The sequence below is a fragment of the Trichosurus vulpecula genome, chromosome 2 (genome assembly GCF_011100635.1).
Source record: "Trichosurus vulpecula isolate mTriVul1 chromosome 2, mTriVul1.pri, whole genome shotgun sequence".
NCBI classification, from domain to species: domain Eukaryota; kingdom Metazoa; phylum Chordata; class Mammalia; order Diprotodontia; family Phalangeridae; genus Trichosurus; species Trichosurus vulpecula.
Window position 1 is genome coordinate 392,420,716 of NC_050574.1, and position 15,822 is coordinate 392,436,537.

At 35.7% G+C, this 15,822-nt stretch overlaps 1 protein-coding gene and 1 pseudogene across 1 annotated transcript in view; one reads left to right on the forward strand and one right to left on the reverse strand.

Annotated features, from left to right (window-relative positions):
• GABRG3 (gamma-aminobutyric acid type A receptor subunit gamma3) overlaps nucleotides 1-15,822 on the forward strand; it is an 882,331-nt gene that overhangs the window by 618,598 nt on the left and 247,911 nt on the right. The window lies entirely within an intron of this gene.
• The window catches only part of LOC118840229, a 75,150-nt pseudogene that overhangs the window by 46,946 nt on the left and 12,382 nt on the right, over nucleotides 1-15,822 (reverse strand).

The window sequence follows — 15,822 nt, forward strand, 5'->3', positions numbered from 1 at the left end:
TTTTCATCTTTCTTTTTTTATTCAAATTGACCAAAGTTTTATCAATTTTATTTTTTTTTTTCATAAAACCAGCTCTTTGTTTTATTTATTAATTCAATAGTTTTCTTGGTTTCAATTTTATTAATCTCTCCTTTGATTTTCAGTATTTCTAATTTGGTATTTAATGGGGGATTTTCAATTTGCTCTTTTTCTAGCTTTTTCAGCTGTATGCCCAGGTCATTGATCTTTTCCCCTATTTTATTCATAAGCATTTAGGGATATAAATCTTCCCCTAAGAACTGCTTTTGCTGCATCCCATAAGTTTTGGTATGTTGTTTCATTATTGTCATTCTCTTGAATGAAGTTATTCATCATTTCTCTGATTTGTTCTTTGGCCCACTCATTCTTTAGAATTAGATTATTTACTTTCCAATTAATTTTTAGCTTATTTTTCCATGATTCTTTGTTACAAATAATTCTTATTGAATCATGATCTGAAAAGTATGCTTTGACTACTTCTGCCTTTCTGCACTGGATTGTGAGGTTTTTATGCCCTAGTACATGGTCAATTTTTGAGTATGTGCCATGTACCGCTGAGAAGAAAGTATATTCCTTTTTATCCCCATTCAGTTTTATCCAGAGGTCTATCATATCTGGCTTTTCTAAATTTCTGTTTGCCTCCTTAACTTCTTTCTTATTTATTTTGAAGTTAAATTTATCAGGTTCAGAGAGGGGGAGGTTGAGGTCTCCCAACATTACTGTTTTGCTGTCTATTTCCTCCTGTAACTCCCTTAACTTCTCCTCTAAGAATTTGCATGCCATACCACTTGGTGCATAAATGTTAAACAATGATATTGCTTCATTGTTTATGGTGCCTTTTAGCAGGATGTAGTGTCTTTCCTTATCTCTTTTAATTAAATCTATCTTTACTTTTGCTTTGTCTGAGATTAGGATTGCTACACCTGCTTTTTGTACTTTAGCTGAGGTGCAATATATTTTACTCCAGCCTTTTACCTTAACCCTGTGTGTATCCCCGTTTCAAATGTGTTTCTTGTAAACAACATATTGTAGGATTATGGTTTTTAATCCATTCTGCAATCTGCTTCCATTTTATGGGAGAGTTCATCCCATTCACATTCACAGTTATAATTTCTATCTTTGTCTTTTTCTCCATCCTCTTTCCCCCGTTTATGCTTTTATTTCTCCCTTTCCCCTTCCCCACCTCAACAAAGTTCTGCTTTTGACCGTCACCTTCCTCAGTTTACCCTCCTTCTTTATTCCCCTCCCTTATCTTACCATTTCCCACTTGTTACTTCTCCCCTCCCTTCTGACTACCCCGCTCCCTTTTTTCCCCCTTCCCCTCCTACTTCCTGTAGGACAAGTTATATTTTTATACTTATCAGGGTATGTTATTCCCTTCTTGAACCAGATCAGATGACAGTAAAGATCAAATACTGCTCTTCTCCCTCCCTTCTTTCCCTCTACTATAATACATTTTTGTGCCTCTTCATTTGGTGGAATTTACCCTTTTCTACTACCTCCTTACCACTTCTCTCATGAACCTCCCTTTACATCTCTTACTTATGTTTTTTATCCTTATATCAGCCATTTTATACAGGCATTCACAATCTATGTGTATCCCTTTCAAATGTCATAATACCTGTACCATTCTGGAGACAGACATATATATGTATATATACAAAACATACATAAGATGATATAATCCTATATAAAGATGCAAAAAATTTGCCTTTACTGATTAATAAGGTTTGTGGGGTTTTTCCCCTGTTTACCTTTTTATGTCTCTCTTGAGTTTTGTACTTGGAGATCAAATTTTCCATCAAGTTCTGGCCTTTTCATCAGGAAGGTCTGGAATTCCCTTATTTAATTGAATATCCATCTCCTTGCCTGAAAAATTATGCTTAGTTTTGCTGGGTAGTTGATCCTTGGTTGTAGTCTCAGCTCCTTTGCCCTTCAGAATATCATATTTCAAGTTCTCCTGTCTTTTAATGTGGAAGCTGAGAGATCCTGCGTGATCCTGACTGTAGTTCCATGATATTTGAATTGTTTCTTTTTAGCTTCTTGCAGTATTTCCTCCTTGACTTTGTATTTCTGAAATTTGGCTATAATATTTCTTGGTGTTTTCAGTTTGGGATCTCTTTCAGGGGGTGATCGGTGAATTCTTTCAATAACTATTTTGCCCTCTGGTTCTAGGACCTCTGGGCAGTTGTCTTTGATAATTTCTTCGAAGATACTGTCAAGGCTCTTTTTTCATCGTGGATTTCCAGTAGACCAATAACTCTTAAATTGTCTCTCCTGCTTCTATTTTCCAGGTCAGTTGTTTGCCCAATCAGATATTTCACATTTTTTTTAATTTTTTCATTCTTTACATTTTATTTTATTTCTTCTTGGTACCTCCTGGATTCATTAGCTTCCATTTGCTTAACTCTAATTTTTAATGAGTTAGGGTTTTCATTTTGCTTTTGAGTCTCCTTTTCTATTTGGTTGATTTTACCTCTCAGGGTGTCATTTTCTCTCTTTAGATTCTAAATCTCCATAGCAATTTCGCCAATCTTATTTTTTAGGGACTTGATTTCATCAGTGGATTTTTTTTTCCATATTTTCTTTTAGCTCCCTAATTTGGTTTTCAAAATCCTCCTTTGCTCTTCCTGCAATGCTTTTTGGGCTGGAGACCAGTTCACATTACCTTTTGAGGTATCAGATGTATCTATAGTGTCATTGCTGTCCTCTTCCAAATTGGTATTTTGATCCTGCCTGTCTCCATAAAAAGAATCAATGGTCCTCGGTTTTTTTGTGTTCTTCTTCATGTTTGTTAGCCTCTTCCTGGCGTTACAACAAATTTCTGCCTTTGGGGCTCAGGGCTCTCTCTCCCAGCTTTCCTTCAGTTTCCTGAGGTGTGGAGGAGGGGTCTAGCTCCCTGATGTCTCTATTCCTAGGGGTGCTCTCCAGCACTGTTGCTCTTCAGCAATGGTCTCAGCTCTTTGTTGTTTGAGCTGGGTGTCTGGCACTTCCCCTGGGGGAGCCAGAGTACATCGGGGCTCCTGGTGTTGACCCCTGTTGCCTCTGCCCCTCTGGTACTCAGCCACTGAAGCCCCACTTCTATCTTCTCTTTTCCAGCGACCTTTTTTTTTTCTTTCCCGAGGAATTCTCTGGGTGAGGGGGGGGAGGGATTAGAGCTGTCTACCTGGCCATTATGTCTCCCAGAAGTTCAAGAAGCATTTCATACCTTCGAGCTGCAAGCCTCAGGAGTCAGCATCTCACAGTCGGTGGCATTGCGATGCCTCTTGTTGCCTCCACAGAGTGCTGACCTGTGTTGGGAGGCCTGGGCATCTCCGCTGGTTTTGGGTGCCGAGCTTTCTTGCAGCCTGTCTCCCACATGGGCCTCCCGGCCTGCACCTTCAGCTTTGTTCTGCAGCAGCTCCACATGCCAAGCACTCTCCAAGCCTACAGATTTGTGACTTCAGTCTTTCAGACTCTCCAGGCTTGGAAATTTGCCCCATTCAGACTGCTCTTGGTTTCTAACTCTCTCAAATCTGCTCAAACTCACTTTTTCATAGGAATCTGACAGACCTTGTGAGAGAGCTCCGGTAAGATGCTGCTTTCATGCAGCCATCTTGGCTCCACCCCCTGACCATATCTGGAAACTCCTTTCACTGGTATGAAAGTCATCTGCAACTTACAGTCTTCTACAAGAACAAAGTATACTATAACATTAATATTGTAAAAAAGGAACAATTATGAAAGATTTAAGGACTCTGATGAAGTAAATGATTAACTGTGAATCAAGAAGATGGATGAATAAGAGGTCTGCCTACCTCATAACAACAAAATGGTGAACTAATGTACAAAATAAAAAAAATGCTTTTTGGATGTGGCTAACATGGGGATTTGCTTTTTTGCTTTGCTTGACTCTCCCTCTCTGTGTATATATACATATATATATACATATATATATATGTATATATATATATATATATATATATAACATATATGTATGTTTGTATATATATGTTTGTGTGTATATGCATATATATGCACATATACATATACACCATATATGTATGTGTATATGATAAATGAAGGGATAGGTAAATAAATGAACTAGAAATTTGATTTTTAAAAGTTCTGTCCTTCCATTTTGCTCTAAGGTTGAGAAGGAAAAAAAATACTCCAAATGTCAAGTTTTTTAATTACTGAGTTTTCCCCACATCTGATTAATATTTAAACGTGTGATATTTATTATGCTCATTGAAAAATATTTATCATGAGTATTGTTCCTCTGTAGAGACAGTGCTTTTCAAGAGAATAAGAGAGGCAGAATTTTTAAATAGATCCTAACATCTTGATGCTTTGGGCTAAGTATTTGATAAATGAGGCCATATGAAATAATTGAGTTTTATCCAAAACTCATCCCCATACAATGAATTTGGTTAAATAATATGGGCAGTAACATAGACTTTGTGGGTGATTGAAAGAATTATTTAAATTACTTTCACACGATGTCCTTTAGGTAGCACATGGTCCTGCCTTATTTAACTAAAGGAGCCTTAATTGAAATGCAGCCTAGTGATGATCTAAAGGGATTCAATGTGCTTCCAAATATGCTTCATTAATCTGACTCCCAGGACCATAGGTATGTACTGGGATCTTTGGGTTGAAACTGTTGTCATTTTTGTTCTCTACCACCCTATTCCAACCCCAATGTAATACCCAGAAATAGGTAGAAGGAATAGCATCGATTACATAGGTAAATTTCCACAAAACTAAATTCAATACCAACAAGAGAAATTAAGTCATGCCATGGCCTCATCATTTGTTAATTCCACAGAAGAAGAAAAATATACTCTTTCTAAGGGTTCCCCAAGAATCAAAGACTTATGCACAACAGCCTTTAATCAGAAAGAGTTATAAAATTATCACAGTGTAGAGCCAAGAAGAACCTCAGAAGTCCTCTCATCCAACTGCATCATTTCACAAAGGTACTGAGGCCTGGAGAGATTAAGTGGCTTTCCCAGGATTATACAATTAGGAAATAGTAGACTACGGATATAAACCCAGGTCCTCTGAATCTTCATCCAGCACTTAGTCCACTGTGTCACATTGCCTGTGACAATTGTAAGCATAAGAAAGTGATTAGCTTCTTTGGATTAATTTCTTCCTGAAATGTTACTCTGGTTGCAGACATATATGTTTGATATGTTTTGTCAGTGCTGGTATTCAGCTGGTTCTCACCGGTTCAGTAGAACCGGTACCTAATTTTAGGTTGAGTCTGGGAACTGGTTGTTAGTGGGGGCGGGGCCTGCACCCACCACATCAGCAGTGGGGGCTGCACCTCAGCATGGTTGCGTGGAGAACGGTTCGTTAATTCATTTGAATCCCACGCACTGGACTTTTTCTCCTCTATCTGAGAATAAGGAGGAGATATCTTCAGAGTCTTGAATATTGTGATTAAGTTACATTATGGGATTTTATATTTTATTTTTAATTTCCATTATCTCCACAATGACTGTTATCCTTTGCCTTTAAATATTAAGTCACAATTCCAATGATCTCATAGTGATTGAAGAGCCACTGGTGTGCCTTAAAAGAGACTAAATCAGAATATCTCACACTGTGAATGTGAATAACTAGCCCAGGAGAAAACAGAGCACCCTAATCCTTCTGAAATCTTTGAATTACAGGGGACAGACAAAAGGTGATAATCTAAAACTATTCAAGAATTACTTATGTGTGCAAACTAGGTCCTGAAAGAAACTCCCCAGCTTCTTTCCTGAGTACTTAACTGTGCAATTTAGAAATTCAGAAGAAAATAAGAATGTTCTAAAAGCAGTAGAGGGGGAAAAGTGAAATGCCACCTCTGTTGCTGGTATGTTTTGCTCCTTTTTGGGAATGTCAAAGAAAATGCACTGTCACTCACTGGCAGAATCTGATTCCCTTGCAGTATCAAGATTGTTTCATCCACCAAAGAGTAAATGCATGTGCACAGCCAAGTGCTCTTGTCAGATCTAACTGTGATAGTTAATCAGCACATAGGACATCTGATTTGCTCTGGGAGGATTGTCTTTGGAAGGGCAGTTGAGTGAAAAAAGTGAAAATGCTGTGGCCTTATAAGAATATTCTGGCACAACAAAAGCTTATAAAAATTTATGCTGGTCAGTGCCTAGGATAATAAGAATGAATTAAGGCTTTCTGCAATTAGAAACACAGAGTTCTGATAGTATTTTTCGTAGCAATATTAATTATAGCAACAACTTTGTTCCTTCTCAAAATACCTCATTTCTACTTTTGTGTTTACTTGCTTCAGTACCCTGAATGGAATATAGAGGTTGTCTTGTCTTTGTATTTCCAGCAACTAGTAGAATGCCAAATGCCTAGCTGGTGCTCAATTGATGTTTCTTCCTTTGAGTCAAGCATCTGGGATTTCCATAGTGCTTGATGGCTGTAAGCATAACTATTAAGAGGCATAGCGACATTAGCGGAAGAGACAGCTAGGTGGCGCTGTGAAGGACTGAATCCAAATGGGCCTCAGACACTTTCTAGTTGTGTGATCTCAGGCAAGTCACTTAACTATTCTCAGCCTCAGTTTTCCATATCTGTAAAAATAGAAGTGATTATAGTGCCTAATTCCAGAATTGTGAGGATAAAATGTGATGATATTTGTAAAGAGCTTTGTAAACCTATGTAAATTTGTTATTATTACTATTAAGATTTTACAATGCTCTAAATTTATTCTTTCAACTCAGACAATAAACTCATTAGTCTGTACAAATGTTATTAACATCTGCAATTGAGGGAACTGAAGTTCACCCACCCTCAAATTGACTTGCCCAAGTTCACACAGCTAGTAAGTTATGGTATTGGAACTCAAATCCAGTTCTTAAATTCTAAATACAATGCTCTAAATCCAAAGCCATATTTTGTCTTTTCATTATAGATTAATGAATGGGTAGCAATACATACATGCGTATGTGAATACCTATGTATGTGTATATATATATATATATGTTGTATGTGTGTATGTATGTATGTATTCAGGAAATCGAATTGATTCCATTTTGTAATTGATTCTATTCTATACCAACCAGCAACATTTTGCATAACTTCTTAAGTCAAATTTCTTTGTCTCTGAGCTAAATCCCAAAGTTCAGTCTTCTACTCTGGGCTAAATTTAAAAGTTCAATTTTCACAAAAATTACTTTAATTAAAAGAAACCTGTTATCTCTGTACCATCAGCTATCCTTTAAAGGATACGGTTGGACACAACCAATCAACTTGCTCCAATGACAGGGAAGAAAATCTCATCCCTTAGACCAATAGAAACCAGATGAGTTGATCCTATGTCCTGCCTGTGTGCAATCTTACTTTCATCCATTTTCCCTAAACTTTAAGAACTCTTGTAAACCCCAGCTCAGGATCTTTTGGTGCGCTGAGGAGCTAAATACACCTTGTATTGGTAACTGCTAGCCTTACCAATAAATTGAACATGCTTGGAACTTTGTTGCCTCAGTTTACCTTATTTCCAATCACAACAATATATATATGCACATGTATGTATAAAGTGTGTATACATACATTTTAAAGCAGGCCTGCACAAACGGCGGCCCCTGGGCCACTTACAGCATGCTAAAGGATTTCAGATGGCCCATGAAAAATGTAGAGGAAATGTAAAGTATAGAGGAAATGCTTTGCTGTGCCACAAGTGGCCTGCGGGCCAGAGGTTGTGCAGGCTTGTTTTAAAGAAATATATTATTTCTGAGATTTCTTTTTTTAGCTTAATAATTTTACTTTTAAAATTTTCCAGATAAATTATCATTACCTGTACTCTCATGATCTAATACTGTACGAACACATTGTCTAAAGTTCACCAGAAAAAAAGTATCTAAGTAATTGTCGTTCTTTCTAACTAAGCAACACTTACCCATCAGTTTCAAATTTGGTGGTCACATGGTAGTAATTGTGGGTAAGGATTTCCCCCAGATGATTTTCCATCTAATCCTCTAAAAACCAATAAATGCAACACTTTGTTCAAGATTTCTAGGAACAAAAGAGGATGCAGTTGAGCAAAACACACCCCACAGTACAACCTAATTATCCTGATAACACATGTATACTATTTCAGTGATTTGTGATGTTTGTCAGGGTCTCCCTCCGCTATCACACACCTCAGTTTCTTCATAGCTTAGCATATGGTCATCTTCTTCCAAAGGTTTCTATCATTTGCATTGCCTCAACTGTTCCTCCTTGTTAGTCAAAGTCGCAGTTTCCTTTGTCAATTCCTGAAAGTTAGACAGGAATCCCCACTTATTTTAATTGTGCAATTTAATTTTGTACACAAGGGTAAGACTAGTTCATTTCTATTAAATTTCAAATTATACTCTTACAAGGCCACAACATCTTATTGTAAAATCAAAAAGTATATTACCCTGTGGCCAACCTGAGGATGAAACTCTCATGCATACAGTTTATACTCAGGCTCACAAACTTTTCCTTCCTTGGTAAGATTTGAGTATCTGTGCCCTACTCTCATAGCTCTTAATAATGCAGGATCAAACATACACCATGAACTTTTATTTGAATAGCAACAGTATTGAATGATAAATTGTCACTGGAGGGGATTTTAAAGATCATCTTGCCCAATCCCTGTTTATTGAATATAAGCATATAGAAATTAAGTGACTTATCAATGATCCCACAGATACTAAGTATCAGAAGTGTGACTTGAGCCCACTTTTTTCTACCTCCAAGTCTAGAACTATCATACACCTACCATACAACCTATTACCATCACCATAGTCAACATCAAATATACTTATATTTATATCATATTTTGAGTTTTAAAAATTCTTTACAACATCATATATGCTTATATTTATATCATATTTTGAGTTTTAAAAATTCTTTACATATTAACTCATAACCTCACAGAATTTTAGATAGAAGGTACCTCAGAAGTCAGTTGTTTTTACCCAAGTGGTCATTGAACCTCCACCTGAGAACTTTAAATGTGAGGAACCTAAACATTTCTGAGACAACCTATTACAGATTTTCAATTATTAGCTTTTATTTTTAATGTGAAGCTGAAATCTGCCTCTCTGCATCTTCTACATATTGCTCTTAGTTATGCTGTTATCCTTTAATCTTCACAAGAATATTAAAAGTTGGATAATTCTTATATAATTATCCTCATTTTACAAATGAGAAAACTGAAATTCAAAGAAGGGAAATTGTCTCCAAGGTCATATGGCTAGCAAATTATGCAGCTGGAAATGAAACCCAAGTTTGTGATTACAAATCCAGTCTTCTATTATACTATATATACATATATACATATATATATGTAAATATATATGTATATATGCAATAGCATATATGTATTGCCTAATTTTATATTCTACATCAGTATCTAAACAATGAACATATAACTAATAACTGTCTCATAAGATCTATTAACAATCTTTAGTCCTTTTGAGTCCCTTGGAGTATAATTTCTTGAGGTTCTTGATGCCTCCAAATAGATAATCCTCCTAGATGCTTGTGAAGTTTCATGGATTTTTCATTGTTGTTGTTTGTTTGTTTGTTTGTTTCATTGGTTTTTAACAGAAAATGACTTCTTGGAGTAAAAAATCACAAAATGGCAATTAGTAGAAGGTGGGAAACTACATAATGAATTTCGAGGGACACCTACAGAGATAACCCCATATGCATATTATTCTACCTACCATAGCCCATCAAGTCAAACAAATGAGAGTAGGAGCATTTATACAAACATTTCTTATACACATAAAGTATGGAATCAATCCAATCACTTTCAAGCTTGCAGACCATCTTCCCCATTTACCAACTTTACTCATGAGGAAATTGAGGCTTGGCTATGTAAGATGAGCTAACCAAGATGAAATAAGTAGAAGCAATGTGATTTCATGGAAAAAAGTATTGGGTATCATGCCTCAAGTTGAAATATTTGGCCTGTTATTTCTGTAACTAAGGCATACCACTTAATTCCTTTGGTCCTCAGTTTCCTTTTCCGTAATAGGAGAGATTTAAGAGTGGATGACCACTAAGGTCCCTTTCAGCTCTAAATCTATTATAAATATCAAAGCCAGGATTGAAACCCAGGTCTCTTTAATACAAGTACATTGCAATTTCTACTCCATGATTTTATTGAGTTCTAGTAGGTCTAATATTAACACTACCTTTTTATGTTTTTGGTTACCTAGGGCAGATAGGAAAGTAAGTATGAGAGAAGTAGGAGCATCCACTGTTCTTCTTGCTTTTGTTCCACTTTCCACATATCATCTACTTGTTCTTCTTACTGTTTCCATATGTTATCTATTGCTGAGTAATCTGTATAAAGCTACATTAGTATCTTTGGAAATGACCTCTTTTTTCTTGTGATTGCTTGGTTAGATTTTTGTTCTTGAAACCCTGCTGGGCCTCTTGAGTTGACTTTCCTTTCAGAATCTTACACTATGAGAAGCCGCCTATACTCTGAATTTCTTGAAGCCCACTCTCCTAAAATCTAGGCTACATGTCAAATATGCCTGTTGTTCCCCTTCATTACTATGATTCCCTATGATGGATAATAACTTCTTCCAAAGATTTCTATCATTCACATTTTCTCAACCTGTTTATCCTTATTAGTCAACTAGCAATTTCCTTTCCCAACTCTTGAAAGTTAAACATGAATCCCCACTTACTTTAAGCAAATGATTTTTGTACATATATGTAGGACTACTTTATTTCTATTAAATTTCAAATGATTAGATTTGGGTCAATTACAATTTGTTAGAATTTTGGTCTGCTATATCTGTCTTTCAACCTCTATCTATTTCAAGTTTGTATCATTTGAAAATTTGAAAATGTTAAGTTTCCTTCAATCTAAGTCACTACAGGAATGTCAAATGGGGCCAAGGACAGATGTTTGGGGGCACTCTGCTAAAGATATCCCTTATAATCACCCCATTAATGACTACCTCTTAGGTATGACCATTAACCAGTTCCAATTGTATATAAGTATACTACAGTCTAGCCTACCATCTCCATCACATCCTTAAAAAAATGAGAGATTTTGCCAAATGCTTTCTTGAAATCTGGGAATAATATTTCACCATTTCCCTGATCTACAATTTAATAGCCCTGTTAAAAAATAAATGAGATTCATTTGGCATATCCTCTTGTTGAGAAAACCATAATGGCTAATACTGATTATCACTTTCCTTTTAAAAGCTCACAAATTACACTTAATAATGCATTATAGAATTATTCCAGGGATCAGATTCAAGCTCCCTGGCCTGTAGATTACATATTCCATGCTATTCTGTTTTTAGAATAAGAATCACAGAATATCACGTTTTGAAGGGACATCAGAGGCCATTTAGACAAAGCCTTGTGTGCATGTATCCATGTATATTAGTGTATACACATATATCTGAATACACATATCTGCATTTGTCCAAATATATAGAGGAGTGTGCATGTATGTGCATACAGGTGCACATACGCATATGAAATGTATACATGTATGTATATACCCTGAGTTTATCTCTCTATTGTCTGGAATTGGAAAGAAGCTTCATCATCGTTCCTTCTATAGAGTCTTCTTGTATCTTTGTATTAAGCAGAGTTTTTAAGTCCTTAAAGTTGGTTTTTTTTCTCTACAATGCTCTTATTTAAATTGTTAAGCATACAGTTATATACGTACAAGCACATGTGCTTACACATGCACATATACACATGTATGTGAGAATGTGCTCACTGTGTAAATGTGTAAACATGTATATACAAATACATGTACATGTGTTTACGTGTATGCATACAAATGTATGTGGGTATGTACGCAAGCATGCCTGTATGTATATGTACTTTGAATCTATTCCTTCTCTGTCATGAAAAGGATAGAATCTTCCATATCATTCTTCATTCCTTTGGAAATTTTATTGGTTACACACACACACACACACACACACACACATACACACACATACATATACATACATATATATACATATATATATTTATATACATGTTAGAAGTACACATTTATATATACAAACATTGCACATGTTGTTAATAACAATATTACTGTAAAGCCTAACATCTTTAAAAGACTTTGTATATATACACATATGCATATATATGTATGTGTGTATTATATGTGTACATGTGCATACATGTATGTATTCAATATATGCAGGGCTATACGTATGTCTATATATGTAATTGTAATGGCAAGCAAAGTGAGACTTTTTGTTTTGCTCTTTTTAATTTTGGAGTTCTAGTTCTCAGTAGTAAAGCAATCAAGGACCTTTGAGTCTTGCCTTTGTTTCAATCAAGAATCTTTGATTGAATCAGGAGTCTTTGATGACCTGCTTAAGTCACAAGACAGCCTAAGTCACATGAATTTGAGTCACATGGTTGTGATGCCCTCTGACCCTGAAGAAGTGTATATATACTCAGAGGTTAGCATTTTGATTTGGGGGCTCATTCATTGGAGGAGTGTTCATGTGATTTTGCCAGATGAGACTCTGGGTAGCCTTTAAAGTGCCCCCTGGCTTTGAAAACCCAGATGTTGGTGCTTCTCTCTCTCTGGTATATTTGTAATGTTATGGACAGACAGAACCCCTGTCTGCTGATTTGTATTATTTTTTCTGTTTATATAATTTCTGCTTGTAAATTCTGTTTGTGTTTTCTCTGAAGTTCAGGGTGCTAACTTTTTCCCCTGAAATAAGTGAATGATGTATGTATGTTTAATTAAAGTGAGATTGTAAATCCCTTAAAGCTGCTTTCCTTAGAAAAGCAGAGCAAAGAACATGTGCTAGCAACTCTCCTGTGGGTTGGTATTATTGATCTTACACCTGCATAGCAGTTTCTAGTAATATTTTTGTAACAGTGATACACGTGTGTATACTGAACAATATGAAGATTTAAAAAAAAAAAAACCTGACTTTGCTTGTTTGTTACAAGGTTTTAGTTTTCCTTTCTCTTTTTTCCTAATGAGGAATATGCAGATCTGTGTTCACTGAAAAAAAGAATAATTTGTGTTTCATATACACCCAATATACTAGTCACTCTACTTGGGTTGGGCATTTGCTTATCAATGTCCTTCTCAGACATATAGGACCCAGATGTGAACCTATGTGCTCTGACTTACACAGAGTAGCAGGGACTATTGCCTTCCTTCTTAAGGATAACCCTGGATTAGGGGTATACCCCTCTGAATGCTGCTGCTTCTGAGCTTTAGCTTTCATAGTTTTAGTTTTTTTACTCTAACATATATATATATATATATATGTGTGTGTGTGTGTGTGTGTGTGTGTGTGTGTGTGTGTGTATGTAGAGAGTATATATTATTTATATAATATTACATATATATTTACTCCATTATATATAGTTTGTATGCTATTATATGTTCTCCCTTACCTACTCTTGCCTCCATATCCTCTATTTAAAGAAAATCTGTTAATGATACATTCATATAGTCTCTCTAAGACAGTCCCTATTTTTTCATTGATTAGAATAGTCTCTGTGTCATTAGGATTCCATTCTAAAGAGCTCATCATCCTACAAAGTCCAACTTATCCTTTTTGGTCATGTTAATCCTATGTACATTTTCTCTGAACTCTTTGAAATCTGCTCAGTCAGACCTTTGAATTCACATTAAATAGCTTTCTTATTCTCTATCACAAATGTTAAGATCAAAAGTCAATTCCTCCCAGGGTTGCCATTATTTCTATTTCTTTTTAATTTTAGATTCAAACACTAGAACTCAAATACAGAATAGAGAAAAGAAAAAATATACATAAATTTAAATATTGAAACTTAAATACAAAGTTAGAAAAGAAAAAAAAACCGCGCCATGTGCATAGCGAACAAAAGTGAGGATTCAAAATTTCTAGTGATAAATTTTCATTTAAAGAATGCCTGTATGATAAACACTACACATTGTATTGAGAGCTGTCCATCTTTTCTTTGCTTCTTTGTAACTTTTGTTCTCTGCTGTGCACTTTTTACTTTGTTCTTTTTCCTTATCCTCCCCCCTACCAGGAGGCGATCATTAAGGCCATTGTTTCTATTAAAGAAACCTATTTTCCCTACTGATCAGAAAGGATTCTGAAATGCTAGGTCCCTTCATTCTTTCCATTTGTCATTCCTGTATTTCCTTACCAGACCATACCTTTTCAACATATTGCCTCTCTTTTTTCTCTTCTGTTTCTTTTTTTCTGTATTTATTTATTTATTTGATTTTTTTTTCATTTTTAGTTTACAACACTCAGTTCTACATAATTTTGAGTTCCAGATTTTCTTCCCTCCCTCCCCACTCCCCAAGACAGCATGGTGGATTCAACTTATTTACACACTAGTCAAGTTGTGGAAAATAATTATGACCAATGGCATGAATCATGAGAAAGAAGAAAGAGAACCAAAAAAAAAAAAAAAACCAAAAACAAAAGAGACAGTGAAATAAAAGGAAAAAAAAAGGTGAGCATAAAGTGTGCCTCAATCTGCATTCACACTTCACAATTCTTTCTCTGGATGTAGATCATATTCTCCATCGTGAGTCCTTTGGAGTTTTCTTTGCACCTTGTGTTGCTGAGAAGAACAAAGTCTATCAGGGTTAGTTTTCACAGAATCCATATGTCTGTGGTTGTGTATAATGTTCTCCTATTTCTGCTTCGCTCACTCACCATTATATCATGTAGGTTTTTCCAGGTTGTTATGAAGTCCGTATCATCCCCATTTCTTATAGCACAACAGTATTCCATTACCTTCATATACCACAGCTTGTTCAGCCACTCCCCAATTGGTGGGCATCCCCTTGATTTCCAATTCTTAGCTGCTACAAAAAGAGATGATATAAATATTTTTGTACATATGGGTCGTTTTCACACTTGTGTGATCTCTTTGGGATACAACCCTAGGAGTGGTATTGCTGGGTCAAAGGGTATGAACATTTTTATAGCCTTTTGGGCACAGTTCCAAATTGCTCTCCAGAATGGCTGGATTAGTTCACAACTCCACCAACAATGTAACAATGTTACAATTTTCCCAAATCCCCTCCAGCATTTATCATTTTCCTGTTTTGTCATTTTAGCCAATCTGACAGGAGAGATGTGGTACCTAAGAGTTGTTCTGATTAGCATTTCTCTAATCAGTAGTGATTTAGAGCACTTTTTCATGTGCCTATAAATATCTTTAATTTCTTCCTCTGAAAACTGCCAGTTCATATCCTTTGACCATTTCCCAATTGGGGAATGGCTTGTATTCCTATATATTTGGCTCAGTTCCCTGTGTATTTTAGAGATGAGGTCTTTATCAGAAACACTAGTTGTAAAGATTTTCTCCCAATTTTCTGCTTCCCTCCTAATCTTTGTTGTATTGGCTTTTTTTATACAAAAAAAACATTTCAATTTAATATAATAAAAATTATCCATTTTACATTTTGTAATGCTCTCTATCTCTTGTTGGGTCATGAATTCTTTTCTTTTCCATAAATCTGATAGGTAAACTATTCCTTGCTCTCCAAAATTGCTTATAGTATCAGCCTTTATTCCTAAGTCATGAACCCATTTTGACTTAATTTTGGTATATGGTGTAAGATATTGGTCTACGTCCAGTTTCTGCCCTACCATTTTCCAATTTTCCCAGTAGTTTTTGTGAAATAGTGAATTCTTAGCCCAGAAGCTGGATTCTTTGGGTTTATCAAAGAATAGATTGCTATAGTCATTGACTTCTCCATCTTGTGTGCCTTTCCTATTCCACTGATCCACGACTCTGTTTCTTAGCCAGTACCAGGTAGTTTTGATGACTGCTCCTCTATAGTAC